Source organism: Coregonus clupeaformis, chromosome 18, assembly GCF_020615455.1.
Source record: "Coregonus clupeaformis isolate EN_2021a chromosome 18, ASM2061545v1, whole genome shotgun sequence".
Classification (NCBI taxonomy): domain Eukaryota; kingdom Metazoa; phylum Chordata; class Actinopteri; order Salmoniformes; family Salmonidae; genus Coregonus; species Coregonus clupeaformis.
In genome coordinates, this window is record NC_059209.1 from 26,752,203 (window position 1) to 26,777,876 (window position 25,674).

At 46.8% G+C, this 25,674-nt stretch overlaps 1 pseudogene; it reads left to right on the top strand.

Moving 5' to 3' along the window:
• Positions 1-17,676: 17,676 nt before the first annotated feature.
• Positions 17,677-25,674, top strand: part of LOC121587190 — a 42,825-nt pseudogene continuing 34,827 nt past the window's right edge.

The window sequence follows — 25,674 nt, forward strand, 5'->3', positions numbered from 1 at the left end:
TGCCTTGGGTCTTGAATTGGACAACCGCCTCAGCCTTGCAGAACGTAATGCTTAGTTGCCCACTGGGGTCAGGGTTCAACTTTCAGGTCGCCAGCTAATGATGACTTGCACTAAAACCCACAACTGGGGAGGGCGTGTCTGATGACACCTGTCGACCAACTTTAGTTACTGTAAATAGAGTAGCCTAATTTACAATGAAGCTTCGTACTGCATTATTTATATGTAAAGGAAGGAATAAAATATGAGATTGCACTGATGACTCCCATTAAAATAATGATGTCCTCTGTGTGTGCATGGGTGCCTTTGTCTGTGTGTCTGTGTGCGTGTGCCTGCGTCCATGTGTGCGTGCGTGTATTTTGTCTGGGAGTCTGTCTCGCTGGTTGTTAGTTGTTAGGTCAGTTCTGTGTCGGAGGCTGTGCAGTGAGTAGCACGCAGCAGAAGGAGTGATCACACTGACCTCTCCCCAGCTCTGCTGACAGGCTCCTCTGCTATGCAGCCCTGTCACTCAATCCTCTGCACCAACAATGGCACAAATTCCTCTGTGTTTGTTTGGTTAAGGACAGGGCTCTCACAAACCCAGAAACTCCTTAGGATCCCCAAGCAGCTTCACCCCTGAATAGTGTCAATCTGGAATCTGCCCTCAGACTACTAGCGATTAAAGTGAATTGAGTAGCTCAAGAATAGGGACATTGAATCCATTTTGCAACAGCAAAAGGGTTTGTGTTTTTATTTCCCTCCAACAAATGGAGCAACCAGAATAAATCTAACTTGGAAACGCACTTAACAGAACATGTCAAAATGTCAAGGTGTGCTCAGTGATATTTTGTGTCTTAATCCAGTCCATTGAAAGTTGACAGTCTTGACTGTGAGTCGACATTCACTTGGCCATTGTGACTTTAGTCCCTGATCCCTTACAGCCAGCACAGGGAGAGCAGACACCCACACACACACACACACGAAGGGTACACAGCCCCACGGCCGGGGCCAAAGCCTTACAAGGTGAAGGAGGGAGACAGATATCTGCCTTGTGTAAACATTCGCGCAAAAATTACACTGGAAACAGAAAAGGCTAAACCAGGCAAGGATTATCCCTCAGAAATGAATAGGGGCCAATTATGGCCAAGCTCTTGTGCTGCCAGTGTCTCCCTCTGAGCTGTCTGACAGCCTAAAATGCCTGGAGGGACAGGGCTCAGTGCTGGAGAGTGGTACCAGGAAGACTTAAAGGAGAAGAAGTAGAAGGAGCCCCTACTGCTCATGGGTAGTCAAGCTGAGAGACTCAAACTGGTCTGTAGCATTCTGCACTGTGTGGTCTGGTCTCCCAAGTTTGAGACAATAAGCTTTTAGACCCCTTGAAGGAATTGTGGTAAGCTTAATGGTGACTGAAACAACAACTTGAACATGGGTGATAAACAATAACTTGTATGAGTATGGTGATGAACTAGAATGGAGCGCTTGCAATGTAATGAATGTCCTTTCCGGTAGCTTTACACAGGGGAGCTATTTGGTAGTCATAAAACATTATATATATATATCCTGATGGCGGTGATCTCTGTAGGTCCTTCAAGGCCAAGGTTATCAACAGCTGACAGTTTTTAATAAAGTTTGTGACTTAGTCAACAGTCTGAATCACCACTCCCTGGCTGGAATCTCAACGTTGTCTCTCTCAACCAATCACAACAACTGAACCGATGTATTCCCACATTGAGTTACAGTAGGAGGGATTTGCACCCATCTTGGCTACTGTTATAGTTCCCAATAGAAGGCCTCAATAGAAGGTTCATCCACAAGTCACCCTTCTTTCACCCTGAATCCAACCACAGACACCTGTTACAGCTGGGTAAAGACATGGCTTATAACTAACTGACGTGTAGGGGAAACTGAGCTTGACAGAGCACAGTGGGGTCCTGTCCTGATGGTAGCTCTGCTCTGCTCCTCAGTGGAGGGGAAAGGTTGTGAAATGGGCTAATTCACCTCAGATAAGGACAGATACACTCTGGAATGGAACTTTATTTATTACACATTATCTCCTGAGGGGAAGTGGGATGTCTGACAGAGAGAGATGAACTATGGGCTGAGGTTTCTCTGTCTAAACTGGTTCACCCCACCGGCCAGCCACCACAATCCTACATAGGCCACCAGCGCCTCTGGCCAATAGTAATAATAAGGGCGTATGACATAGCATTTTTTGCGGTTTTGACTTCCAGACGTCAATAAAATAGAGTAATTATAATCACCTACCTCAACCCTTAAATCATCTAGTCAGGACTGGCCACACAGGAAGCTTCTTTATTACTTTGCCTTGATAAAGCGTGTTAATGAGTTGTCTGTGGATTCCCATGACAAAGGGACATTGTCAGACAGTACAGGTAGGCTGCGGCTTGTGTGTGTGTGCGCCAAACCCACAGATCAGCAGAATAGGCCTTTTACTTCAGCAGGTCTGCTCTGCTTCCTAACAAATAAACACCTGCACTGGTGTTTGGGGTTAAACAAGGCACGAGCCTAGCACACAATATTGTGAGAGACAGACACTTGCATGCAAATAATTATTTGATATGTTCTAGAGCAGCGTTTCCCAAACTCGGTCCTCGGGTCCCCAAGGGGTGCACGTTTTGCTTTTTGCTCTAACACTCCTAACACTACACAGCTGATTCATATCATCCAAGCTTGATGATGAGTAGATTTTTTGAATCAGCTGTGTAGTGCTAGGGCAAAAACTCAAGAAATGTGCACCGAGTTTGGGAAACCCTGTTCTAGAGTATTCTATCCCCATATTCATTTTTTAGGTGTGCTCTGTTTATGCCAAAATATAGCAATTACTAATTAAAATTGTATTATTCATAATTTGAAATGCTATAATTCTGTGTGGTTATTTTTGTGTCTAGCCTCTATGCCAAAATATTCATAGATAAATGTCAGTATTCATCGATACCTTAAAATCCCAAATAAGCATCCAGTTTATTTTGAGCCTGTGTTAAGTTCCCCAAACAGTGAGGGAAAAGGGAAAGCAAGCAGCAGTGTAAACTCCAGATGACAATTTCCTTCCAAATCTATCTCTTCTGCCTGTGTTTGCCCTGGGGCCCTTGTGTTATCAGTCTGACACAGCCATAAATCAAGGACTTATCTCCTCCCGCCATGACACTATTCCTCACTTTACAGCCAAAACATTAGCTGGAGGTTTAGCTGCCAGGAGGGGAGGGGGGGATAGCTTGATTGGCAGAACCAACAGATTGCGTTTTCTCTCCTCTGACTGTCCTGTCGTTCCTGTCCACAGACAGAAAGAGACAGAGCTGCAGAGATCGTTGTGCGACGCTGACAGATTGCATGCTGGGATAGCCCCGAGGTGCCTGTAGATGGCGGTCCTGATTTATTCCCTCTTTCCTGTTTAGCCAGCTCAAGCTCTGTCTGTCTGTCTGTGTGGTGTGAACGCCCGCCGGCATATTAAAGCTGCACACACAATGCCATGCACTGGTTAGTTTCTGTTCTGGAGCTCACCGGTACTCTTTTATCCCTGGTGTTTTGTTTGTCGCAATGATCTGATGAGATATGGCTAGCATGGCATGTGTTGGCTGTACGTGCGTGTGTGCGTGTGTGTGCGTCTGTCTGCTATAACACTCCCTATAAATAAAGCTGTTGTGTAACCCTAGTGGAGAGCGTTCCAAATGTATACCTCTGTAGTCCCGAAATGACTCCCCTTCCACTGCTTTAGCATGACAGTTCTATAAAAGGGACATCAGTGTCACGGCCGGGTGGCAAATCTCAGGATCCATGCACAATTGCACATAGGCCAGTGTATATATAACTACAGTAATTAGTTTATGTAATGTAACCCTTTGGCCCTGTGTCATACACTATTACAAATGAGTCCTTGCCAGAGTATAGGCAGGGTGATCATTATGTGGAGGCCTGTACTATTGGCACAGCATCCTGTTGTGTTGAGCTCTCTCCTTTAGCCTTGGCCCTGCCAGTGCAACTGAATGGGATGGGAAAGTCAAGAGGACGTGAACTTGGATGTGAACTTGGGGACAGGGACAAATGGCAACTTTCACTGTACATATGGAACGATTCCAGGAGTAGGGTAATCATGCTTTCCCTGCTGTGGCTGACTCTTACAGTAAGTGACCATGAGAACATGAGACCAGCCAGGGCTGCACCATCCGTATCAGCAGGGTGAATTTCACAAAGCCCTGATAAGAATATTAACTTCAGACACTGTGTGCTCCCCCTCTCAACGAGTCCAGGGGAGGATGGCTTAGTGGTGGTGGTGGTGATTGTGACAGTGTATCTGCTATGTTATGTTGTGCTCCCCCAGTGCAGGCTGAACAGGCCTGGGTCTTCATTAAAAGCGTGTTAGGTTGCCTCCCCCGCGGCCCGGCCTCACCCGTCTCTCCTCACCGTCCCTGGCCTGCGATCTCTCTGCTCACACCCTGAGCCCACAGCCCACCTCACCTCAGCACTGACACCCAACAAAAACAACAGGACCTGGGAGAACCCATGGATCACTTTTTCCATGATACCTGGTCCTGCACATCCACCCACCCTAAACCTCCCATACACATGTAATATTTCTCTCTCTCTCTCTCTCTCTCTCTCTCTCGCTCTCTCTCTCTCTCTCACACACACACACTAGATTTTCTTATGAAACAAAACTCCAGCATTGTGCAAGATTTTATATTGTTTTAGTTTAATGAAAAATAATGACAATGCTTCAGATTGTCCAATTAACTCCCACTCGTTTTGGTGTTACAACTACCAGTGTCACTCATACAGAGTGTCACGAGCTGATGTGGATGTGGTGTTGGAGTCAGGCGCAGGACACAGAAGCTTAGTCCAACAGACTTTACTAGTCAAAACACGACAGTACAAAATAACGGGCCTCAACACAATGGAGGCGAGCGATTACGCATACTGTGCGTAAATACACAAAATACAAGTGATTACACAAACAGTGCGTCAATACACTAAATACACGAGAGCAAATACAAATCACCAACGGACAGGCGGACAACAACACACAACTACAAACAAAACCAAAGGAAACTTATAGGTGACATAATCAATACGTGATATGGAACAGGTGCACTAATCAGACAAAACCAAACAAACATAGAGAACATCAAACGGTAGCAGCTAGTACTCCGGAGACGACGAACGCCGAAGCCTGCCCGAACAAGGAGGAGGAGCAGTCTCGGCGGAATTCGTGAATGTACCCCCCCCTTGACGCGCGGCTCCAGCCGTGCGCCGACTCCGGCCTCGGGGACGGCCAGGAGGACGTGGAGCAGGGCGCGTAGGATGACTACGGTGGAACTCAGTCAGGAGGGATGGATCTAAAATGTCCCTCCTAGGCACCCAGCACCGTTCCTCCGGACCGTACCCCTCCCACTCCACGAGATATTGTAGACCCCCCATCCGACGTCTCGAATCCACGATGGACCGGACTGAGTACGCGGAGCCCCTCGATGTCCAGTGGGGGCGGAGGGGTCTCTCTTATCTCACTCTCCTGGAGTGGACCAGCTACCACCGGCCTGAGGAGAGACACATGGAACGAGGGGTTAATGTGATAGTCATTAGGCAGTTGCAACTTGTAACACACCTCGTTCAATCTCCTCAGGACTTTAAATGGCCCCACAAACCGCCGGCCAAGCTTCCGGCAGGGCAGGCGAAGGGGCAGGTTTCGAGTCGAGAGCCAGACTCGATCTCCAGGGGCGTAGACTGGACCCTCACTGCGGTGGAGATCGGCGCTCGCCTTCTGCCTGCGGATGGTCCGCTGCAGATGTACGTGTGCAGTGTTCCACGTTTCTTCCGAGCGCCGAAACCACTCATCCACCGCAGGAGCCTCGATCTGGCTCTGATGCCATGGTGCCAGAACCAGCTGATAACCTAACACACACTGAAAAGGGGTCAAGTTAGTAGAGGAGTGGCGAAGAGAGTTCTGAGCCATCTCTGCCCAGGGGAAATACCCCGACCACTCCTCCGGCCGGCCCTGGCAATAGGATCTCAGAAACCTACCCACATCCTGGTTTACTCTCTCCACCTGCCCATTACTCTCAGGGTGGTAACCCGAGGTAAGGCTAACCGAGACCCCCAAGCGTTCCATGAATGCCCTCCAGACTCTAGAGGTGAATTGGGGACCCCGATCAGACACTATATCCTCGGGAACCCCGTAGTGCCGGAAGACGTGGGTGAACAAAGCCTCAGCGGTCTGTAGGGCAGTAGGGAGACCCGGCATAGGAATGAGACGACAGGCCTTAGAGAACCGATCCACAACGACCAGAATAGTGGTATTCCCCTGAGAGGAGGGAAGGTCCGTAACAAAGTCCACCGAGAGGTGAGACCACGGCCGTTGTGGAACGGGCAGGGGTTGTAACTTCCCCCTGGGCAGGTGTCTAGGCGCCTTACACTGAGCGCACACCGAGCAGGAGGAGACATAAACCCTCACGTCCCTAGCCAATGTTGGCCACCAGTACTTAACACTAAGGCAGTGCACTGTTCGGCCAATACCTGGATGTCCAGAGGAGGGTGACGTATGAGCCCAATAGATGAGACGATCACGGACCTCGAGCGGCACGTACGTCCGACCCACTGGACACTCTGGGGGAGTAGGGTCGGTGCATAACGCCCGCTCAATTTCCGCATTGACCTCCCATACCACCGGTGCCACCAGACAAGACTCCGGCAGTATGGGAGTGGGCTCAATGGACCTCTCCTCTGTGTCATACCGCCGGGACAGGGCGTCTGCCTTACCGTTCTGGGACCCTGGGATGTAAGTGATCTTAAAACGAACCGGGTCAGGAACATGTTCCACCTAGCCTGACGAGGGTTCAATCTCCTAGCTGCCCGGATGTACTCCAGGTTCCGATGGTCAGTCAGAATGAGAAAAGGGTGTTGAGCCCCCTCAAGCCAATGCCTCCACACCTTTAGGGCTTGAACCACGGCTAACAGCTCCCTGTCCCCTACGTCATAATTACGCTCCGCCGGGCTGAGCTTTTTAGAATAAAAAGCGCAGGGACGGAGCTTAGGAGGCGTGCCGGAGCGTTGCGACAGTACTGCCCCAATACCGGCCTCTGACGCGTCCACCTCTACCTGGAACGCTAAAGTGGGGTCCGGGTGCGCCAAGTGAACAGGTCCTTCAGTTTACAAAACGCCCTGTCCGCTTCAGCCGACCACTGCAAACGCACCGGGCCCCCCTTCAGCAGGGAAGTAATGGGAGCTGCTACCTGTCCAAAACCCCGGATAAACCTCCGGTAGTAATTGGCAAAACCCAAAAACTGCTGCACCTCTTTAACAGTGGTTGGGGTTTGCCAGTTACGCACGGCTGACACCCGGTCAACCTCCATCTTCACCCCTGACGCGGACAACCGATGACCCAAGAAGGAGATGGACTCCTGGAAAAACAGACATTTCTCTGCCTTGACATACAGGTCATGCTCCAACAGCCTACCCAACACTCGGCGCACCAGGGCTACATGCTCGGCTCGGGTAGCAGAGTACACTAGGATGTCGTCAATGTACACTACCACTCCCTGCCCATGCAGGTCCCGGAAGATCTCGTCCACAAATGATTGGAAGACTGAAGGAGCATTCATTAACCTGTATGGCATGACAAGATACTCATAATGACCTGAGGTGGTACTAAATGCCGTCTTCCATTCATCTCCCTCCCTAATGCGCACCAAGTTATAAGCGCTCCTGAGATCCAGTTTTGTGAAGAAACGCGCTCCGCGTAATGATTCAGTCATACTCGCAATCAGAGGTAGAGGGTAACTGTATTTCACAGTGATCTGATTGAGACTACGATAATCAATACACGGGCGCAAACCTCCATCCTTTTTCTTCACAAAAAAGAAACTCGAGGACGCAGGGGAAGTGGAGGGCCGTATGTATCCCTGTCTCAGGGACTCAGCTATGTATGTTTCCATAGCCGCCGTCTCCTCTTGAGACAGAGGATACACATGGCTCTGCGGAAGTGCCGCACCTGTCTGGAGGTTTATCGCACAATCTCCCTGTCTATGAGGTGGCAATCGCGTCGCCCTCGTCTTGCTGAACACGAGTGCCAAATCCTCATACTCAGGGGGAATGTGCATTGCGGGCACTTGGTTCGGACTCTCCACCGTGGTCGCCCCAACGGAAACACCTAAACATCAACACACTGGCCAGACCATTCCTTGAGAGCCCTCTGTTGCCACGAAATGGTGGGGTCATGGGTGATTAACCAAGGAAGCCCCAACACCACGGGATACGCAGGAGAGTCAATTAGGTACAACTGAATAATCTCCTCATGACCCCCCTGCGTCTTCATCTTTAGTGGCGGTGTGACCTCCCTAATCAACCCAGATCCCAACGGGCGGCTATCTAGGGCATGGACAGGAAAGGGTGCATCAACGGGCAGGAGGGGAATCCCTAACTTAGAACAACATTTCCGATCAATAAAATTCCCAGCTGCGCCTGAATCGACTAGCGCCTTATGCTGGGAATGAGATGCAACCTGAGGAAATACCACAGGTATACACAAGTGAACAACAGAGAGCTCTGGGTGAGTGGGGCGCCTACTCACCTGAAATGACTCCCCAGTGCGCGACCTGTTGCCTCGATTCCTTGGAGACCCTCCCCAGCACCTAGCCGCAGTGTGTCCTCCACGGCCACAGCTGGTGCAGGGGACGGCCCCCCTCGGGTTCTCTCTCCTTCTCTCTCTAGCGCCAGCACCCCCGAGCTCCATTGGGCTCGGCTCGGAGGTGCTGGGGGATGGAATGGATGGCCCCATCTCGGGACGTCCGCGGGTGGCCAGCAGGGTATCCAGACGAATGGACATGTCCACTAGCTGGTCGAAGGACAGATTGGTGTCCCTGCAGGCCAGCTCTCGACGAACGTCCTCACGCAGGCTACACCTATAGTGGTCGATGAGGGCCCTCTCATTCCACCCCGCATCCGCCGCTAGAGTCCGGAAATCCAGGGCGAACTCCTGTGCGCTCCTCTTCCCCTGTCGGAGGTGGAACAGACGCTCCCCCGCCGCTTTACCCTCAGGAGGGTGATCGAAAACTGCCCTGAAGCGGCGGGAGAACTCAGCGTAGCTGATGGTGGCGGCGTCTATTCCCCTCCATTCGGCGTTGGCCCACTCCAACGCCTTGCCGGAGAGACAGGAGATGAGGGCGGATCCCGAGGGCGCCGGGTGTATATGGTGGCCAGGTAGAGTTCCACCTGAAGGAGGAACCCCTGACACCCGGCTGCGGTGCCATCATACGCCCTCGGGAGCGAGAGCCGAATCCCACTGGATTCCGGAGCTGGTCTGGTGGGGCTGGCCGATGGTGGTGGTAATGTAGGAGGAGGTGTGGGCACGCCTCCCCTTTCCCATCGGCGCAGGGTGTTCATTACCTCCTGCATGGCGGAGCCGAGTTGCTGGATCATGGCGTCCTGGCAGCTGACCCGATCCTCCAGCGACTCGGTCGCCGCCGCTGCTCCTGCTGACTCCATTGGATGGTGTGTTGTTCTGTCACGAGCTGATGTGGATGTGGTGTTGGAGTCAGGCGCAGGACACAGAAGCTTAGTCCAACAGACTTTACTAGTCAAAACACGACAGTACAAAATAACGGGCCTCAACACAACGGAGGCGAGCGATTACGCATACTGTGCGTAAATACACAAAATACAAGTGATTACGCAAACAGTGCGTCAATACACTAAATACACGAGAGCAAATACAAATCACCAACGGACAGGCGGACAACAACACACAACTACAAACAAAACCAAAGGAAACTTATAGGTGACATAATCAATACGTGATATGGAACAGGTGCACTAATCAGACAAAACCAAACAAACATAGAGAACATCAAACGGTAGCAGCTAGTACTCCGGAGACGACGAACGCCGAAGCCTGCCCGAACAAGGAGGAGGAGCAGTCTCTGCGGAATTCGTGACACAGAGGTGTGTGCAGGGCATGAGAGCCTAAGTAATCCTTAAACATTATTAATCATTGGAATCACCAGGTCGTTGAATGCTAAACTTCAAACTTTAGTCCCACAATATAAATTGTGGGAAGACTTTGGACGGTGGTCCATTGGCCAAAATCCTATAGAGTCTCTGCCCTGCCCTAATCCTCAAGATGGTTTGTTTGACTTCAGACTTGACCACATCCACTGGATACATGATGGACAATAACCTCAAATGTACATGGTTTAGGAAGTAGACTGTACATCAGTGGAGGCTGGTGGGAGGAGCTATAGGAGGATGGGCTCATTGTAATCACTGGAATGGAATGAATGGAACTGTATCAAACACATCAAACATATGGAAACCAAGTTTCACTCCGTTCCATAATTCAGTTCCAGCCTTTACAATGAGCCCATCCTCCTATAGCTCCTTCCACCAGCCTCCACTGCTGTATATACACGTGGTCCAATAACTTAACACACCCCAGCACTCTCCGTGTTATCCTAATACCTCTACTCCTATTCTTCAGGTATTTCCATCACTAGGTTTACCTGACAACATGATACACCTAACAAAAAGGAGACTTCTCAAGGTTTAGCTGGATATAACGATGAACTAATTGAGGTTACCAGGAATTCCCTGGTAGTTGTAATGGGCAGCTTATGCTGTGGCGGCTGTTGAAAAGCCTTGCCAGTTCCCACAGCCATGCAGACGTAGCCCTGAGTGGCTGTAGTTCTGTGAGAGTCTGCTCCACTGTCAGTAAGGGATCAGGAACCAGAGGAAAGACAGCATGGTGCAGCATGGTAGCGACAGAGATCGAGACACTGTGTGCTGCTGCTGGACCACTAAGAGTTTTTGCTTTTAGCTGCATTATCCAAAACAAAATACTGTGGTATAGCTCAATTGTCTTGTTCTTGGGTCAGACAGTGTTATTTGAGGGGTTTTGTCCCTCTTCAGGACATTGCTCTCCCCTCTGTTTTGAGACGAGAATGAGGCAGTTAGACAAGATTTTTAGGCTTTGTTTTTAAATGTAGTTTGTACGGCACAATAAATGTTTATTTTTATATTTATATTTAAACCCTTTTATATGTACAGTACCAGTCAAAAGTTTGGACACACCTACTCATTCAAGGGTTTTTCTTTATTGTAACTATTTTTTACATTGTATAATAATAGTGGTAGACATCAAAACTATGAAATAACATATATTGAATCATGTAGTAACCCAAAAAGTGTTAAACAAATCAAAATATATTTTATATTTGAGATTCTTCAAATAGCCACCCTTTGCCTTGATGACAGATTTGCACACTCTTGGCATTCTCTCAACCAGCTTTACCTGGAATGCTTTTCCAACAGTCTTGAAGGAATTCCCACATATGCTGAGCACTTGTTGGCTGCTTTTCCTTCACTGTGCGGTCCGACTCATCCCAAACCATCTCAATTGAGTTGAGGTCAGGGGATTGTGGAGGCCATGTCATCTGATGCAGCACTCCATCATTTCTTCTTGGTAAAATAGCCTTTACACAGCCTGGAGGTGTGTTGGGTCATTGTCAAAACAAATGATAGTCCCACTAAGCCCCAAACTAGATGGGATGGCGTATCGCTGTAGAATGCTGTGGTAGCCATGCTTGTTAAGTGTGCCTTGAATTCTAAATAAATCACAGACAGTGTCACCAGCAAAGCACCCCCACATCATAACACCTCCTCCTCCATGCTTTACAGTGGGAAATACACATGCGGAGATCATCCGTTCACCCACACGCGTCTCACAAAGACACTTTGTACTCCAGACCAAAGGACACATTTCCACCGGTCTAATGTCTGTTGCTCGTGTTTCATGGCCCAAGCAGGTCTCTTCTTATTATTGGTGTCCTTTAGTAGTGGTTTCTTTGCAGCAATTCGACCATGAAGGCCTGATTCACACAGTCCCCTCTGAACAGTTGATGTTGAAATGTGTCTGTTACTTGAACTCTGTGAAGCATTTATTTGGGCTGCAATTTCTGAGGCTGGTAACTCTAATGAACTTATCCTCTGCAGCAGAGTTAACCCTGGGTCTTCCATTTCTGTCGCAGTCCTCTTGAGAGCCTGTTTCATCATAGTGCTTGATGGTTTTTGCAACTGCACTTGAAGAAACTTTCAAAGTTCTTGTCTTAAAGTAATGATGGACTGGCATTTATCTTTGCTTATTTGAGCTGTTCCTGCCATAATATGTACTTGGTATTTTACCAAATAGGGCTATCTTCTGTATAACCCCCCCCTACCTTGTCACACCACAACTGATTGGCTCAAACACATTAAGAAGGAAAGAAATTCCACAAATTAACTTTTAAGAAGGCACACCTGTTAATTGAAATGCATTCCAGGTGACTACCTCATGAAGCTGGTTGAGAGAATGCCAAGAGTGTGCAAAGCTGTCATCAAGGCAAAGGGTGGCTATTTATATATATATATATATATATATATATATATATATATATATATATATATATATATATATATATATATATCGCTGCTCAAAAAAATAAAGGGAACACTTAAACAACACAATGTAACTCCAAGTCAATCACACTTCTGTGAAATCAAACTGTCCACTTAGGAAGCAACACTGATTGACAATACATTTCACATGCTGTTGTGCAAATGGAATAGACAACAGGTGGAAATTATAGGCAATTAGCAAGACACCCCCAATAAAGGAGTGGTTCTGCAGGTGGTGACCACAGACCACTTCTCAGTTCCTATGCTTCCTGGCTGATGTTTTGGTCACTTTTGAATGCTGGCGGTGCTTTCACTCTAGTGGTAGCATGAGACGGAGTCTACAACCCACACAAGTGGCTCAGGTAGTGCAGCTCATCCATGATGGCACATCAATGCGAGCTGTGGCAAGAAGGTTTGCTGTGTCTGTCAGCGTAGTGTTCAGAGCATGGAGGCGCTACCAGGAGACAGGCCAGTACATCAGGAGACGTGGAGGAGGCCGTAGGAGGGCAACAACCCAGCAGCAGGACCGCTACCTCCGCCTTTGTGCAAGGAGGAGCAGGAGGAGCACTGCCAGAGCCCTGCAAAATGACCTCCAGCAGGCCACAAATGTGCATGTGTCTGCTCAAACGGTCAGAAACAGACTCCATGAGGGTGGTATGAGGGCCCGACGTCCACAGGTGGGGGTTGTGCTTACAGCCCAACACCGTGCAGGACGTTTGGCATTTGCCAGAGAACACCAAGATTGGCAAATTCGCCACTGGCGAAATGCAGATGAAAGCAAGTTCACACTGAGCACATGTGACAGACGTGACAGAGTCTGGAGACGCCGTGGAGAACGTTCTGCTGCCTGCAACATCCTCCAGCATGACCGGTTTGGCGGTGGGTCAGTCATGGTGTGGGGTGGCATTTCTTTGGGGGGCCGCACAGCCCTCCATGTGCTCGCCAGAGGTAGCCTGACTGCCATTAGGTACCGAGATGAGATCCTCAGACCCCTTGTGAGACCATATGCTGGTGCGGTTGGCCCTGGGTTCCTCCTAATGCAAGACAATGCTAGACCTCATGTGGCTGGAGTGTGTCAGCAGTTCCTGCAAGAGGAAGGCATTGATGCTATGGACTGGCCCGCCCGTTTCCCAGACCTGAATCCAATTGAGCACATCTGGGACATCATGTCTCGCTCCATCCACCAACGCCACGTTGCACCACAGACTGTCCAGTAGTTGGCGGATGCTTTAGTCCAGGTCTGGGAGGAGATCCCTCAGGAGACCATCCGCCACCTCATCAGGAGCATGCCCAGGCGTTGTAGGGAGGTCATACAGGCACAAGGAGGCCACACACACTACTGAGCCTCATTTTGACTTGTTTTAAGGACATTACATCAAAGTTGGATCAGCCTGTAGTGTGGTTTTCCACTTTAATTTTGAGGGTGACTCCAAATCCAGACCTCCATGGGTTGATACATTTGATTTCCATTGATAATCTTTGTGTGATTTTGTTGTCAGCACATTCAACTATGTAAAGAAAAAAGTATTTAATAAGATTATTTCATTCATTCAGATCTTGGATGTGTTGTTTAAGTGTACCCTTTATTTTTTTGAGCAGTGGATATAAAATATATTTTGATTTGTTTAACACTTTTTTGGTTACTACATAATTCCATATGTGTTATTTCATAGTTTTGATGTCTTCACTATTATTCTACGAATGAGTAGGTGTGTCCAAACTTTTGCCTTGTACTGTATGTCTCCGCTGTAGGTATCTGTTACTGTACGGTATGTCTCCATGAACTTAAGCTGCGGTCTAGTTTGTTCAGTGTTTTGCACTGTTGGTCGGTGTATCTGCTCTGTGGTGAAAGAGAAGACTATGCTGAGTGAGTGTCAGGAGAAGGTTAGCTGATTCTATTTCTATCTACGGTTTGGCTGCACCATCAGGACCAAACAACAACAGGTCTGGCCAGTCTGGCCAACCTAAAGCCTTTCTAATTTGGTGATGAGCTGTAAGATGACCTGCTTGCCCCTGCGGCGAAGCGAGGGAGGCAGAGAGTTTGAGAGTCCAGGGATTTCCTTACCCTTCTCTCTTGGTTGGATGCATAATAATGATCATAGTACCCCCTTCGTGGAGGCCAGGGCACTGGCACCCAGTTGCACTGGGCTGGCCTTGTCATCCCCACGGGGTAAACCGAGACACTGCCACCAATAATTGATGATGAGCAGGGTATGGCATGGCATTTGACCAGGCCAGTCAGTAGACACGTTCCTGTGGCCTCCACTGAGGGGTCACGATCCTGTCACCTCCATTAGCTGTAATTGGTTCAACCGGATACATCCCCCATTCACCCTCTCCCCTCCTCTTCCTCCCTTCCAATAACCATCTACATGTCCCTCCTCCCTTCCATCTCATTAGCTATAGGTAGATGAAATGGTTCTTAGTCTTTTCAGTTGGGTTGATGTGAAATGATAATACATGATAGTGTGTGTTGTTGGTGTGTGGAGGAGCCATATTTTCGAACCTGGATAAGGAGAATATATTTTACGCTGTGCTTGAATAGATCATGTGAGTTCTTCATGTCAAATTCTTCTGTTGTCCCTAACAGTATTTTTGACCGAACACCTGTGAGCTTGTATTCTTTATTGTTCGGAGTGCAGGGGAATGGCTCAATATAACCATCACCCAGCCTTAATCCATGGCCCCTGAAGAGGTTTAAAACACTCTGGTTTCATCTAATCTTCTTGCTCAGACCCAGCCGAGCTTGAAACCTCCTCTTTTCCATGATTGGAATGGACAAATAAAGGTCTCTCCCAGCACACTCATGAAAGGACACTGTGTGCTCTGTAGATTAGGGGCTTGTGTTTTTTTCTCTTTCTCAATTAGACTGAGAAGGATGAAAAAAATAAAGAGTCTACTGTTTGCTCAGTATTATACCTGGCCAAAGGTTTTGCAGGTTTTACCCATCTCTTTTCAAACCTCAGCTTTTGGCAGCATTCACACATTTTTGTAAACACGTGCTCTCCAGAAACATAATATTTACTCAATCTTTGAAGGGACTCGATGTCTCAAACATTTTTAGTGCAAGTCAAATCCAGGTCTCAGATTGAGAATAATTAGATTGCACTGCTAAATTGGCATTCGTCAATAACCTCCTTACAAGTTGAGTGGCATTTTAGGAGGCTTCTTAATTTCATATGCTATGACTGAATCTGATAGATTAAATAAATGTGCAATTTTGATAGTCCTTAGGCTATTCATATACACATACTGTATGAATTAGGTTAAGTTGTGCCATTAATTAATTGAAAACACAGCACACATATCTGATATCATATATCATTCATTCTATTCTATTATGTTATTGTCTATTATATTATAATGCAGTTTTGATATTGTATTTACTGTAGGATAATATTTTGAAATTAAAATTATTTCATTTGCACTACTAGAGAAAAAGTAACTCAGTGGGCACCTTAAAGTTGGTTGCCAACCGCCATAAAAAATCCACAGAAGAAGTCATCACTCAGTGGGCTCTGTTCCAGCCAGTCAGTCCATGAACTGCTATACATTTAGGCACTTCTAAGAACGACTCTCTTGAAAACAAGGGTTCTTCAAGTTCAAAGGCACTAGTTTTTGTTCCCCCCGCTTTGCGAAGGTACATTTGTGACCTGTGCTCCTCTCACAATTTTCTAAATTGCAATTACATGCACACTGACAATCATGTATCGTTTTTGCTATTGTTAGTATCTATCATCACTATTATTTGGACTCGTTGGAGAGCTACTGCTAATGTTGCTAGCCTGTGCACTTAGCTAGCCTGTGCACACTCACTGGGAACACCTGTACTAGCTGGGCTACCGTTAGCTGGGCTAGCTAGCTAGTTGTTTTTGCATTTTACAATGTTAATTTCTATAACGTATAGACAATACAGACCATTGTAGTGTCTTAACCCGGGGGAAAACCTGACTGGGTTTACGAATGGATCTGTGTAGCTAAAGCAAAGCTTCCTAACTTTGTTTACAGCACTAGCTAGCTAGCTACTATTCCCTGCTAGATTCCTGCTTCCTGTTCAAAACATGCTAGTAGCAGACTATCATCAAGGAAGACTGTCACATGGTTTGTGATACACACAATAAGTGTAAGTAAGAATACGTGTGATACTAGAGTGCAAATGAGCACAGTGTTTAAATTGAGAGCAAAAAAATGTGATTAAAGTCTAGCTTGTAGGCTAGATTTAATTGATTTCTTGGAGAGGGCACATGAGGGGGTTAGCCAGAGGAGTGCTGTAGGCTGGTGATGAATAGCTACCAATCCCCTTGTGTCCCTACATCCTGAAGTGTTTAGGTAAAACACCTAAAGGAGGATATTAGGTGATAAAACAAACAGATAAAGAGGGAGGTACCTGTTGGCCTTAGTCAGGACCCTCCTAAATCAGGACAACGCAGTGACAAAGTGCTCCATCAGTGCCTGCCTGCCTAAATGAGGCTTGGATGGCATTTAAATCCGTTATCTACCATAGCCCCAGTTCAGCATTCACGCCATTGACGGGAACAATGCCTCCTCTTCCCCCCACTGACTCCGTGAGTGACAGTGGGCGTGGGTGCACTTGTCTGACTTCACCCTCTATCTAGGCTAGCTGCCGCTGGGCTGGGGTGTTATGCTATTCCAGTCCAGATACCTCCACCACCAGCCGCTCAGTCACACTAAAGGGCGTGTGTCCCTGCCACTTCCTATGCTGTTTATTTAACTGGACTTTTATAATGGACCTGGGTCTCTATTCAGCACGTTGATTTTCTCCTCTGGAGAATCTGAAGTTAGTGGCGGGGATGGTGGGAGGGTCTTGGAAGAAAGACTGACTCATGGTTAAAGAGTCAGTGAAATGGAAATGCCCATGGAGAGAAAAGGGGGAAACACAAGATAAGACTGTTCAGATAAAGAACATAATGACTAATAGCTGAGGTATGATCTCACTGAAGGAGGGATTTCTTACTTGCCATGGAACCCTCTGTAGTGCATTTAGCCAAGTATGTCAAAGCTGTAGTAAAATGTATTGTAAAATGCCCTGTACAAGCAGCCTATGCAGAATGCATGTGTGTGAATGATCTGCAAGGTGCTTGTCATGGTCATCATGCATATCAAATCTCATATTTGTTGATGATTATAATCAGACCTTGGGATCATGGGACTCTGGCCCTGTCTTCTCCGCGAAATGGGTTTTGTGAGACAGGGTATAGTTTCCATAACAACCTCCCTGTGATCTGTGTGTCCCGCTCGTATTTATGAATGGCAGAATATGACAGGGTGCAGCTCAGGTGGGTAGCTGCCCCTCAACTAGCTACCAACTCCAAAGAGCCAGGGAAGGAATGTGCTCTGAAGCTCCATATCACAACGACACAGGGCTCCCAATCCAATCCCCCTTTTCATAACAGCGAGCTCCGCGAAGCAGGGGGCCGTAGATAGTGGCTGCGTTTGATCTGAAGGTCGCCAGCCCCTTGCCGGTGTTGAGAGATACCTGGCTGGAGAAGCTGGCTCTTATTTAATAACATGAAGGGGAAGCGGACTCTCTCTCATAATTAGGCCTAATTACCCCACAGGTGTTGACAGAGGGGCAGAGAAGACACAAACTGCCTTTATCCACAGACTTAGAGTCAGATTACTATAGCTGTCTTATCTGTTACAGGGCCAGTAGGAGACTCAATCTTCTCCTGGCCTCGCTGCCTGGCTCTTCCTACTGGGGCAGGCAGGCCGCTCTGGTCCGGAGGAGCTCAGGTATATTAATCAGTCAATCAGATTTATTATTCCCTTCCACCTCGTCCCACAGATTTAATTAACCGTTTTGTAATTTCCTAGATGTTTCTAATATGTCTTTTTTTTAATAAGAGCTCTGTAATTGTGGGACCCAGCAGCAGGTAGGCTATCAGAAACATTCCTGACCGACCCACTGGTTTTATGGTTATCTGTTGTTTTGATACTTTTTGAAAGGTAGTGGTATTTCGTTTTATTAAAACTTGGGGCGTACAGACTTCCAATAAGTGTTTTTTTTACTCAGTGATGGTACTTCCCAATAGCATGCAGCATAGTATAGCGTCGCTGTCTGATGAAAACATGTTTTGCCTACTTTAATTAATTTATTGAAAGCAGTAACGTCCCCTCAATGTACTCTGAACATTTCATGACTCTAGGACCAACCAAATGTATTCAAAATAGCTTCTGAAGTTTCATATTTATATGTTCATTAATGGGGAAATATGGTAATTGAAGGTTTCTGTTTTGGAGATGAGGTTTTCATTAGACAGTGACGGGGCTACTTCTATTTGCACAGTACTATCCAAGTATCCATCCATCCCTCACCCACACATACTTTTAAATCAGTATTTATCCTCTCATCTTACATCGGTTTCCATATGACATTTGGACTAGAGTACTAGCTAGGCCTGTTTTGATTTGAAACACATCAGCTTGGTGAGACAGTCACACACAGGGACAGCCCTTACTTAGCGCTTTGTCTGCTTGGTTGCCTCTCCAGGTTAGCGTGAAACAATTGAAGAGCCTCTCTGAATGGGTTTGAGTGACACCTTGTCACGGGACTGTTTATTTGTCTACTGTTGCTGCCTCCCACAGACTCCCACATGTTTGTACTTGTTTTTTTGGGGTGACTTGCTAACAACCATCCACCACAACAGCTCCATTGATGGGGCAATCACAGGCAACGGCTCTGGAAATGCTGACGCCACTAAACAGAGGATGAGGACAGTGGACTGAGGAAGTAGTAGTGGTGGTGTAGAAGTGGCTGGGTAGGGATGCAGGCTGGGCGGTGGGAGGGCGCCCTACTCCTCATTGACTAAGTGACATTGTCCCACTCCCAACTGCACCAGTTTCCTTGTCAATCACCCAATCACACCCCCATGCATGGCCAGTGTGCTTGATTGACATGCAGGCAGTTAGTCACAGGAGGAATGTTCTGAGGCCCAGGCAGTCAGTGTTTGCACAACGAAAGCACAGTGCAGTTCCAGACTGGTGGAGTCTCAGCCCAGCTCAGAGACAGCTGCAGGCCTGCAGGAGTACAATAAGGGTACCTTAATCCACCTGTTATCAGGGTGAGCCTCCCTGTCACATACAGAAACAGCTCAGCTCCGAGCTCTAGCTATGGAATGTAACCTGGCCTTCCCACCTATTCACATTCACAACAACCTCTGGCTTACCTAATGGATCTTCACAAATTACTGTTGACATTTTTCCTACCCAAATGTAGCACAGTGCTTCATTTTATTAGGTAGTTTAGGTCGTTTGTGGTAGAGCCATTGATAGGCCTAATAATATGCATATGATGTAGGATAGCCCAGGTCTCTGGTTTCTGGTAGCCTAAGTCATGATGATGCAGTGACCGATTCCAGCTTCAGGGACCCTGTTTCTCTCTGCATGAGCGGAGCGTAGCTGTGGGATACTAGTAGTGGCTCCCTTCTCTCTGCTTGAGTGGACTCTGTATAATAGTTAGTGTGATAGTGGTGACTGCCTGGCTGAAGCGGTGGTAATGGGATAGTGGTGTGGGCCTGGGGATGACTGTGGTCTTTGTGAGGGGTTAAAGTGAAACCGTGACTGTGGTGCCCTCTTCTTAATTAGGGAGGCTGTCCAGAAGTCTGTCTCTCCGCTTCACAGATTAACATGGACAATTTAAGCACTAACCTTCTGAAATGAGCTTCTCCAAAATACCTATGTTTCAGTGTGTGCCGATGTGGAGGGCAAGGGTTAGTCTATAAGAGTAGGGGCAGGGGTGGGGCTGGGATGGTGATTATAAATTAAGATGACCCACTGAAAAAGGAGTATTATAGAGGTCTAGTAGTTGAAACGAAATAGGCCAATTCTCATGTTTCCTATTTGTTCTTGGCTCTGGTGTGTTTTATGAAGCCATCACAGAGACTTAGCCATTCTAGTCGTCAACATACCGGTGTGATTTGACATTGACACATCATTTCCTCTTTGCATTTTTGTGGTTGGCTGGATTTCCAGAGCAGCCCTGCCTACAGAGAACATAAAAGCCTGTGTGCTTCTGCTGCCTTTTGAGATGCGCCTGTTAATCAAAACTTGAGTGAAAAGGCTGAATCTCTCTGTGTTTACAGTAATTAAGCTGTCATATTGTGTGATTTATGACGTATTGAGTAAGAGCAGCTCTTATCATGTAGGCCTAGGCCTTCTTCACCTAATGCCCGCAGGCCTTATTTGTAGTTACCTCATTTCTACCAGCATGTTAAATGTGCAACCAGAGGGAAAAAAACTCTAGACCACCTTTACTCCACACACAGAGACGCATACAAAGCTCTCCCTCGCCCTCCATTTGGCAAATCTGACCATAACTCTATCCTCCTGATTCCTGCTTATAAGCAAAAACGAAAGCAGGAAGCACCAGTGACTCGGTTAATAAGGAAGTGGACAGATGACGCAGAGGCTAAGCTACAGGACTGTTTTGCTAGCACAGACTGGAATATGTTCCGGGATTCTTCCGATAGCATTGAGGTGTACACCACATCAGTCACTGGCTTCATCAAAAAGTGCATCGATGACGTCGTCCCCACAGTGACCGTACGTACCCCAACCAGAAGCCATGGTTTACAGGCAACATCCGCACTTAGCTAAAGGGTAGAGCTGCTGCTTTCAAGGAGCGGGACTCTAACCCGGACGCTTATAAGAAATCCCGCTATGCCCTCCGACAAACCATCAAACAGGCAAAGAGTCAATACACGACTAAGATTGAATCGTACTACACCGGCTCTAACACTCGTCGGATGTGGCAGGGTTTGAAAACTATTACAGACTACAAAGGGAAGCACAGCCGCGAGCTGCCCAGTGACACAAGCCTACCAAACGAGCTAAATAACTTCTATGCTCGCTTTGAGGCAAGCAACACTGAAGCATGCATGAGAGCATCAGCTGTTCCGGATGACTATGTGATCACGCTCTCCGTAGCCGATGTGAGTAAGATTTTTAAACAGGTCAACATTCACAAGACGGATTACCAGGACGTGTACTCCGAGCATGCGCTAACCAACTGGCAAGTGTCTTCACTGACATTTTCAACATGTCCCTGACTGAGTCTTCAACATGTCCCCTGTAGCTCAGTTGGTAGAGCATGGCGCTTGCAATGCCAGGGTTGTGGGTTCGTTTCCCACGGGGTGCCAGTATGAAAATGTATGCACTCACTAACTGTAAGTCGCTCTGGATAAGAGTGTCTGCTAAATGACTCAAATGTAAATGAGTCTGTAATACCAACATGTTTCAAGCAGACCACTATAGTCCCTGTGCCCAAGAACACTAAGATAAACTGCCTGAATGACTACCGACCAGTAGCACTCACATCTGTAGCCATGAAGTGCTTTGAAAGGCTGGTCATGGCTCTCATCAACACCATTATCCCAGAAACCCTAGACCCACTCCAATTTGCATACCGCCCCAACAGATCCACAGATTATGCAATCTCTATTGCACTCCACACTGCCCTTTCCCACCTGGACAAGAGGAACACCTATGTGAGAATGCTATTCATTGACTACAGCTCAGCGTTCAACACCATAGTACCCTCAAAGCTCATCACTATGCTAAGGACCCTGGGACTAAACACCTCCTTCTGCAACTGGATCCTGGACTTCCTGACGGGCCGTCCCCAGGTGGTAAGGGTAGGCAACAACACATCTGCCACGCTGATCCTCAACATTGGGGCCCCTCAGGGGTGCATGCTCAGTCCCCTCCTGTACTCCCTGTTCACCCATGACTGCATGACCAGGCACGACTCCAACACCATCATTAAGTTTGCCGACGACACAACAGTGGTAGGCCTGATCACCGACAACGATGAGACAGCCTATAGGGAGGAGGTCAGAGACCTGGCCGTGTGGTGCCAGGATAACAACCTCTCCCTCAACGTGATCAAGACAAAGGAGATGATTGTGGAATACAGGAAAAAAAAGAGGACTGAGCACACCCCCATTCTCATCGACAGGGCTGTAGTGGAACAGGTTGAGAGCTTCAAGTTCCTTGGTGTCCACATCACCAACAAACTATCATGGTCCAAACACACCAAGACAGTTGTGAAGAGGGCACGACAAAAACTATTCCCCCTCAGGAGACTGAAAAGATTTGGCATGGGTCCTCAGATCCTCAAAAAGTTCTACAGCTGCACCATCGAGAGCATCCTGACTGGTTGCATCACCGCCTGGTATGGCAACTGCTCGGCCTCCGACCGCAAGGCACTACAGAGGGTAGTGCGTACGGCCCAGTACATCACTGGGGTCAAGCTTCCTGCCATCCAGGACCTCTATACCAGGCAGTGTCAGAGGAAGGCCCTAAAAATTATCAAAGACTCCAGCCACCCTAGTGCCAAGTCGAGGTCCAAAAGGCTTCTTAACAGCTTCTACCCCCAAGCCATAAGACTCCTGAACAGCTAATCATGGCTACCCAGACTATTTTTTTCTTAAAAACTGCATTGTTGGTTAAGGGCTTGCAAGTAAGCATTTCACTGTAATGTCTACACCTGTTGTATTCGGCGCATGTGGCAAATAAAATGTCATTTGATTTGATTATAGTGAATAGATAGACTCTCTGTCTATTAGGCCTAGATGTTCTCAAATGATTACCAAAAAGGAACATACACTACCAGTCAAAGGTTTGGACACACCTACTCATTCCAGGGTTTTTCTTTATTTTTACTATTTTTTACATTGTAGAATAATAGCGAAGACACATGAAATAACACATATGGAATCATGTAGTAACCAAAACAGTGTTAAACAAACCAAAATATAATTTGTATTTGAGATTCTTCAAATAGCCACCCTTTGCCTTGATGACAGCTTTGCACACTCTTGGCATTCTCTCAACCAGCTTCATGAGGTAGTCACCTGGAATGCATTTAAATTAACAGGTGAGCCTTCTTAAAATTTATTTTGTGGAATTTCTTTGTACTTTGGTGCGAAAAGTGCAAATCAATCCCAGAACAACAGCAAAGGACCTTGTGAAGATGCTGGAGGAAACAGGTACAAAAGTATCTATAACCACAGTAAAACGAGTCCTATATCGACATAACCTGAAAGCCGCTCAGCAAGGAAGAAGCCACTGCTCCAAAACCGCCATAAAAAAGCCAGACTACGGTTTGCAACTGCACATGGGGACAAAGATCGTAGTTTTTGGAGAAATGTCCTCTGGTCTGATGAAACAAAAATATAACTGTTTGGCCATAATGACCATCGTAATGTTTGGAGGAAAAAGGGGGACGCTTGCAAGCCGAAGAACACCATCCCAACCGTGAAGCACGGGGGTGGCAGCATCATGCTGTGGGGGTGCTTTGCTGCAGGAGCGCTGGTACACTTCATAAAATAGATGGCATCATGAGGAAGGAAAATTATGTGGATATATTGAAGCAACATCTCAAGACATCAGTCAGGAAGTTAAAGCTTGGTCGCAAATGGGTCTTCCAAATGGACAATGACCCCAAGCATACTTCCAAAGGACTGAGGTCAGGGCTTTGTGATGGCCTCAGTTGTGACAAAATGGCTTAAGGACAACAAAGTCAAGGTATTGGAGTGGCCATCACAAAGCCCTGACCTCAGTCCTATAGAACATTTGTGGGCAGAACTGAAAAAGCATGTGCGAGCAAGGAGGCCTACAAACCTGATTCAGTTACACCAGCTTTGTCAGGAGGAATGGGCCAAAATTCACCCAACTTATTGTGGGAAGCTTATGGAATGCTACCCAAAACGTTTGACCCAAGTTAAACAATTTAAAGGCAATGCTACCAAATACTAATTGAGTGTATGTAAACTTCTGACCCACTGGGAATGTGATGAAAGAAATAAAAGCTGAAATAAATCATTCTCTCTACTATTATTCTGACATTTCACATTCTTAAAATGAAGTGGTGATCCTAACTGACCTAAAACAGGGAATTTTTACTAGGATTAAATGTCAGGAATTGTGAAAAACTGAATTTAAATGTATTTGGCTGTCACGCCCTGACTCAGGGGACGCTTAAATGTTGAGTCAGGGTATGTATATTCTTTGTTGTGCGTTTTCAATGGGTGTTATTCTAGTATGTATATATCTATGTTGGCCGGTGTGGTTCCCAATCAGAGGCAGCTGTCGCTCGTTGTCTCTGATTGGGGATCATACTTAGGCAGCCTATTGGCACTAGTGGGTTGTGGGATCTTGTTCCATGTAAGGTATGTTGTGTGTGCTACCTTGGACTTCACGTGTCGTTGGTTTATTGTTTTGTCGTGTGTTTATTCAGTGTAAATTAACATGTACATATATCACGCTGCGCCTTGGTCTGACCCGTCCTTCAACGAACGTGACATTGGCTAAGGTGTATGTAAACTTCCGACTTCAACTGTAGTTCATTACAATGAAGAGCAAGACGTGCCGCTCTGTTCTGGGCCCGCTGCAGCTTAACTAGTGGTTTAAAGTACTTAAGTAAAAATACTTTAAAGTACTACTTAAGTCATTTTTGGGGGTATCTGTACTCTACTTTACTATTGACATTTTTGACTACTTTTACTTTTACTCCACTACATTCCAAAATAAAATATTGTACTTTTTACTCCATACATTTTCCCTGACACCCAAAAGTACTCTTTATATTTCAATTGCTTAGCAGGACAGGAAAATGGTCCAATTCACACACTTATCACGAGAACATCCCTGGTCATCCCTACTGCCTCTGATCTGGCAGACTCACTAAACACAAATGCTTTGTTTGTAAATTATGTCTGAGTGTTGGAGTGTGCCCCTGGCTATCCACAAATTTAAAAAACAAGAAAATCATGCCATCTGGTTTGCTTAATATAAGGAATGTGAAATGATTTATACTTTTACTTTTGATACTTACAGTGGGGAAAAAAAGTATTTAGTCAGCCACCAATTGTGCAAGTTCTCCCACTTAAAAAGATGAGAGAGGCCTGTAATTTTCATCATAGGTACACGTCAACTATGACAGACAAAATGAGAAAAAAAAATCCAGAAAATCACATTGTAGGATTTTTTATGAATTTATTTGCAAATTATGGTGGAAAATAAGTATTTGGTCAATAACAAAAGTTTCTCAATACTTTGTTATATACCCTTTGTTGGCAATGACACAGGTCAAACGTTTTCTGTAAGTCTTCACAAGGTTTTCACACACTGTTGCTGGTATTTTGGCCCATTCCTCCATGCAGATCTCCTCTAGAGCAGTGATGTTTTGGGGCTGTCGCTGGGCAACACGGACTTTCAACTCCGTCCAAAGATTTTCTATGGGGT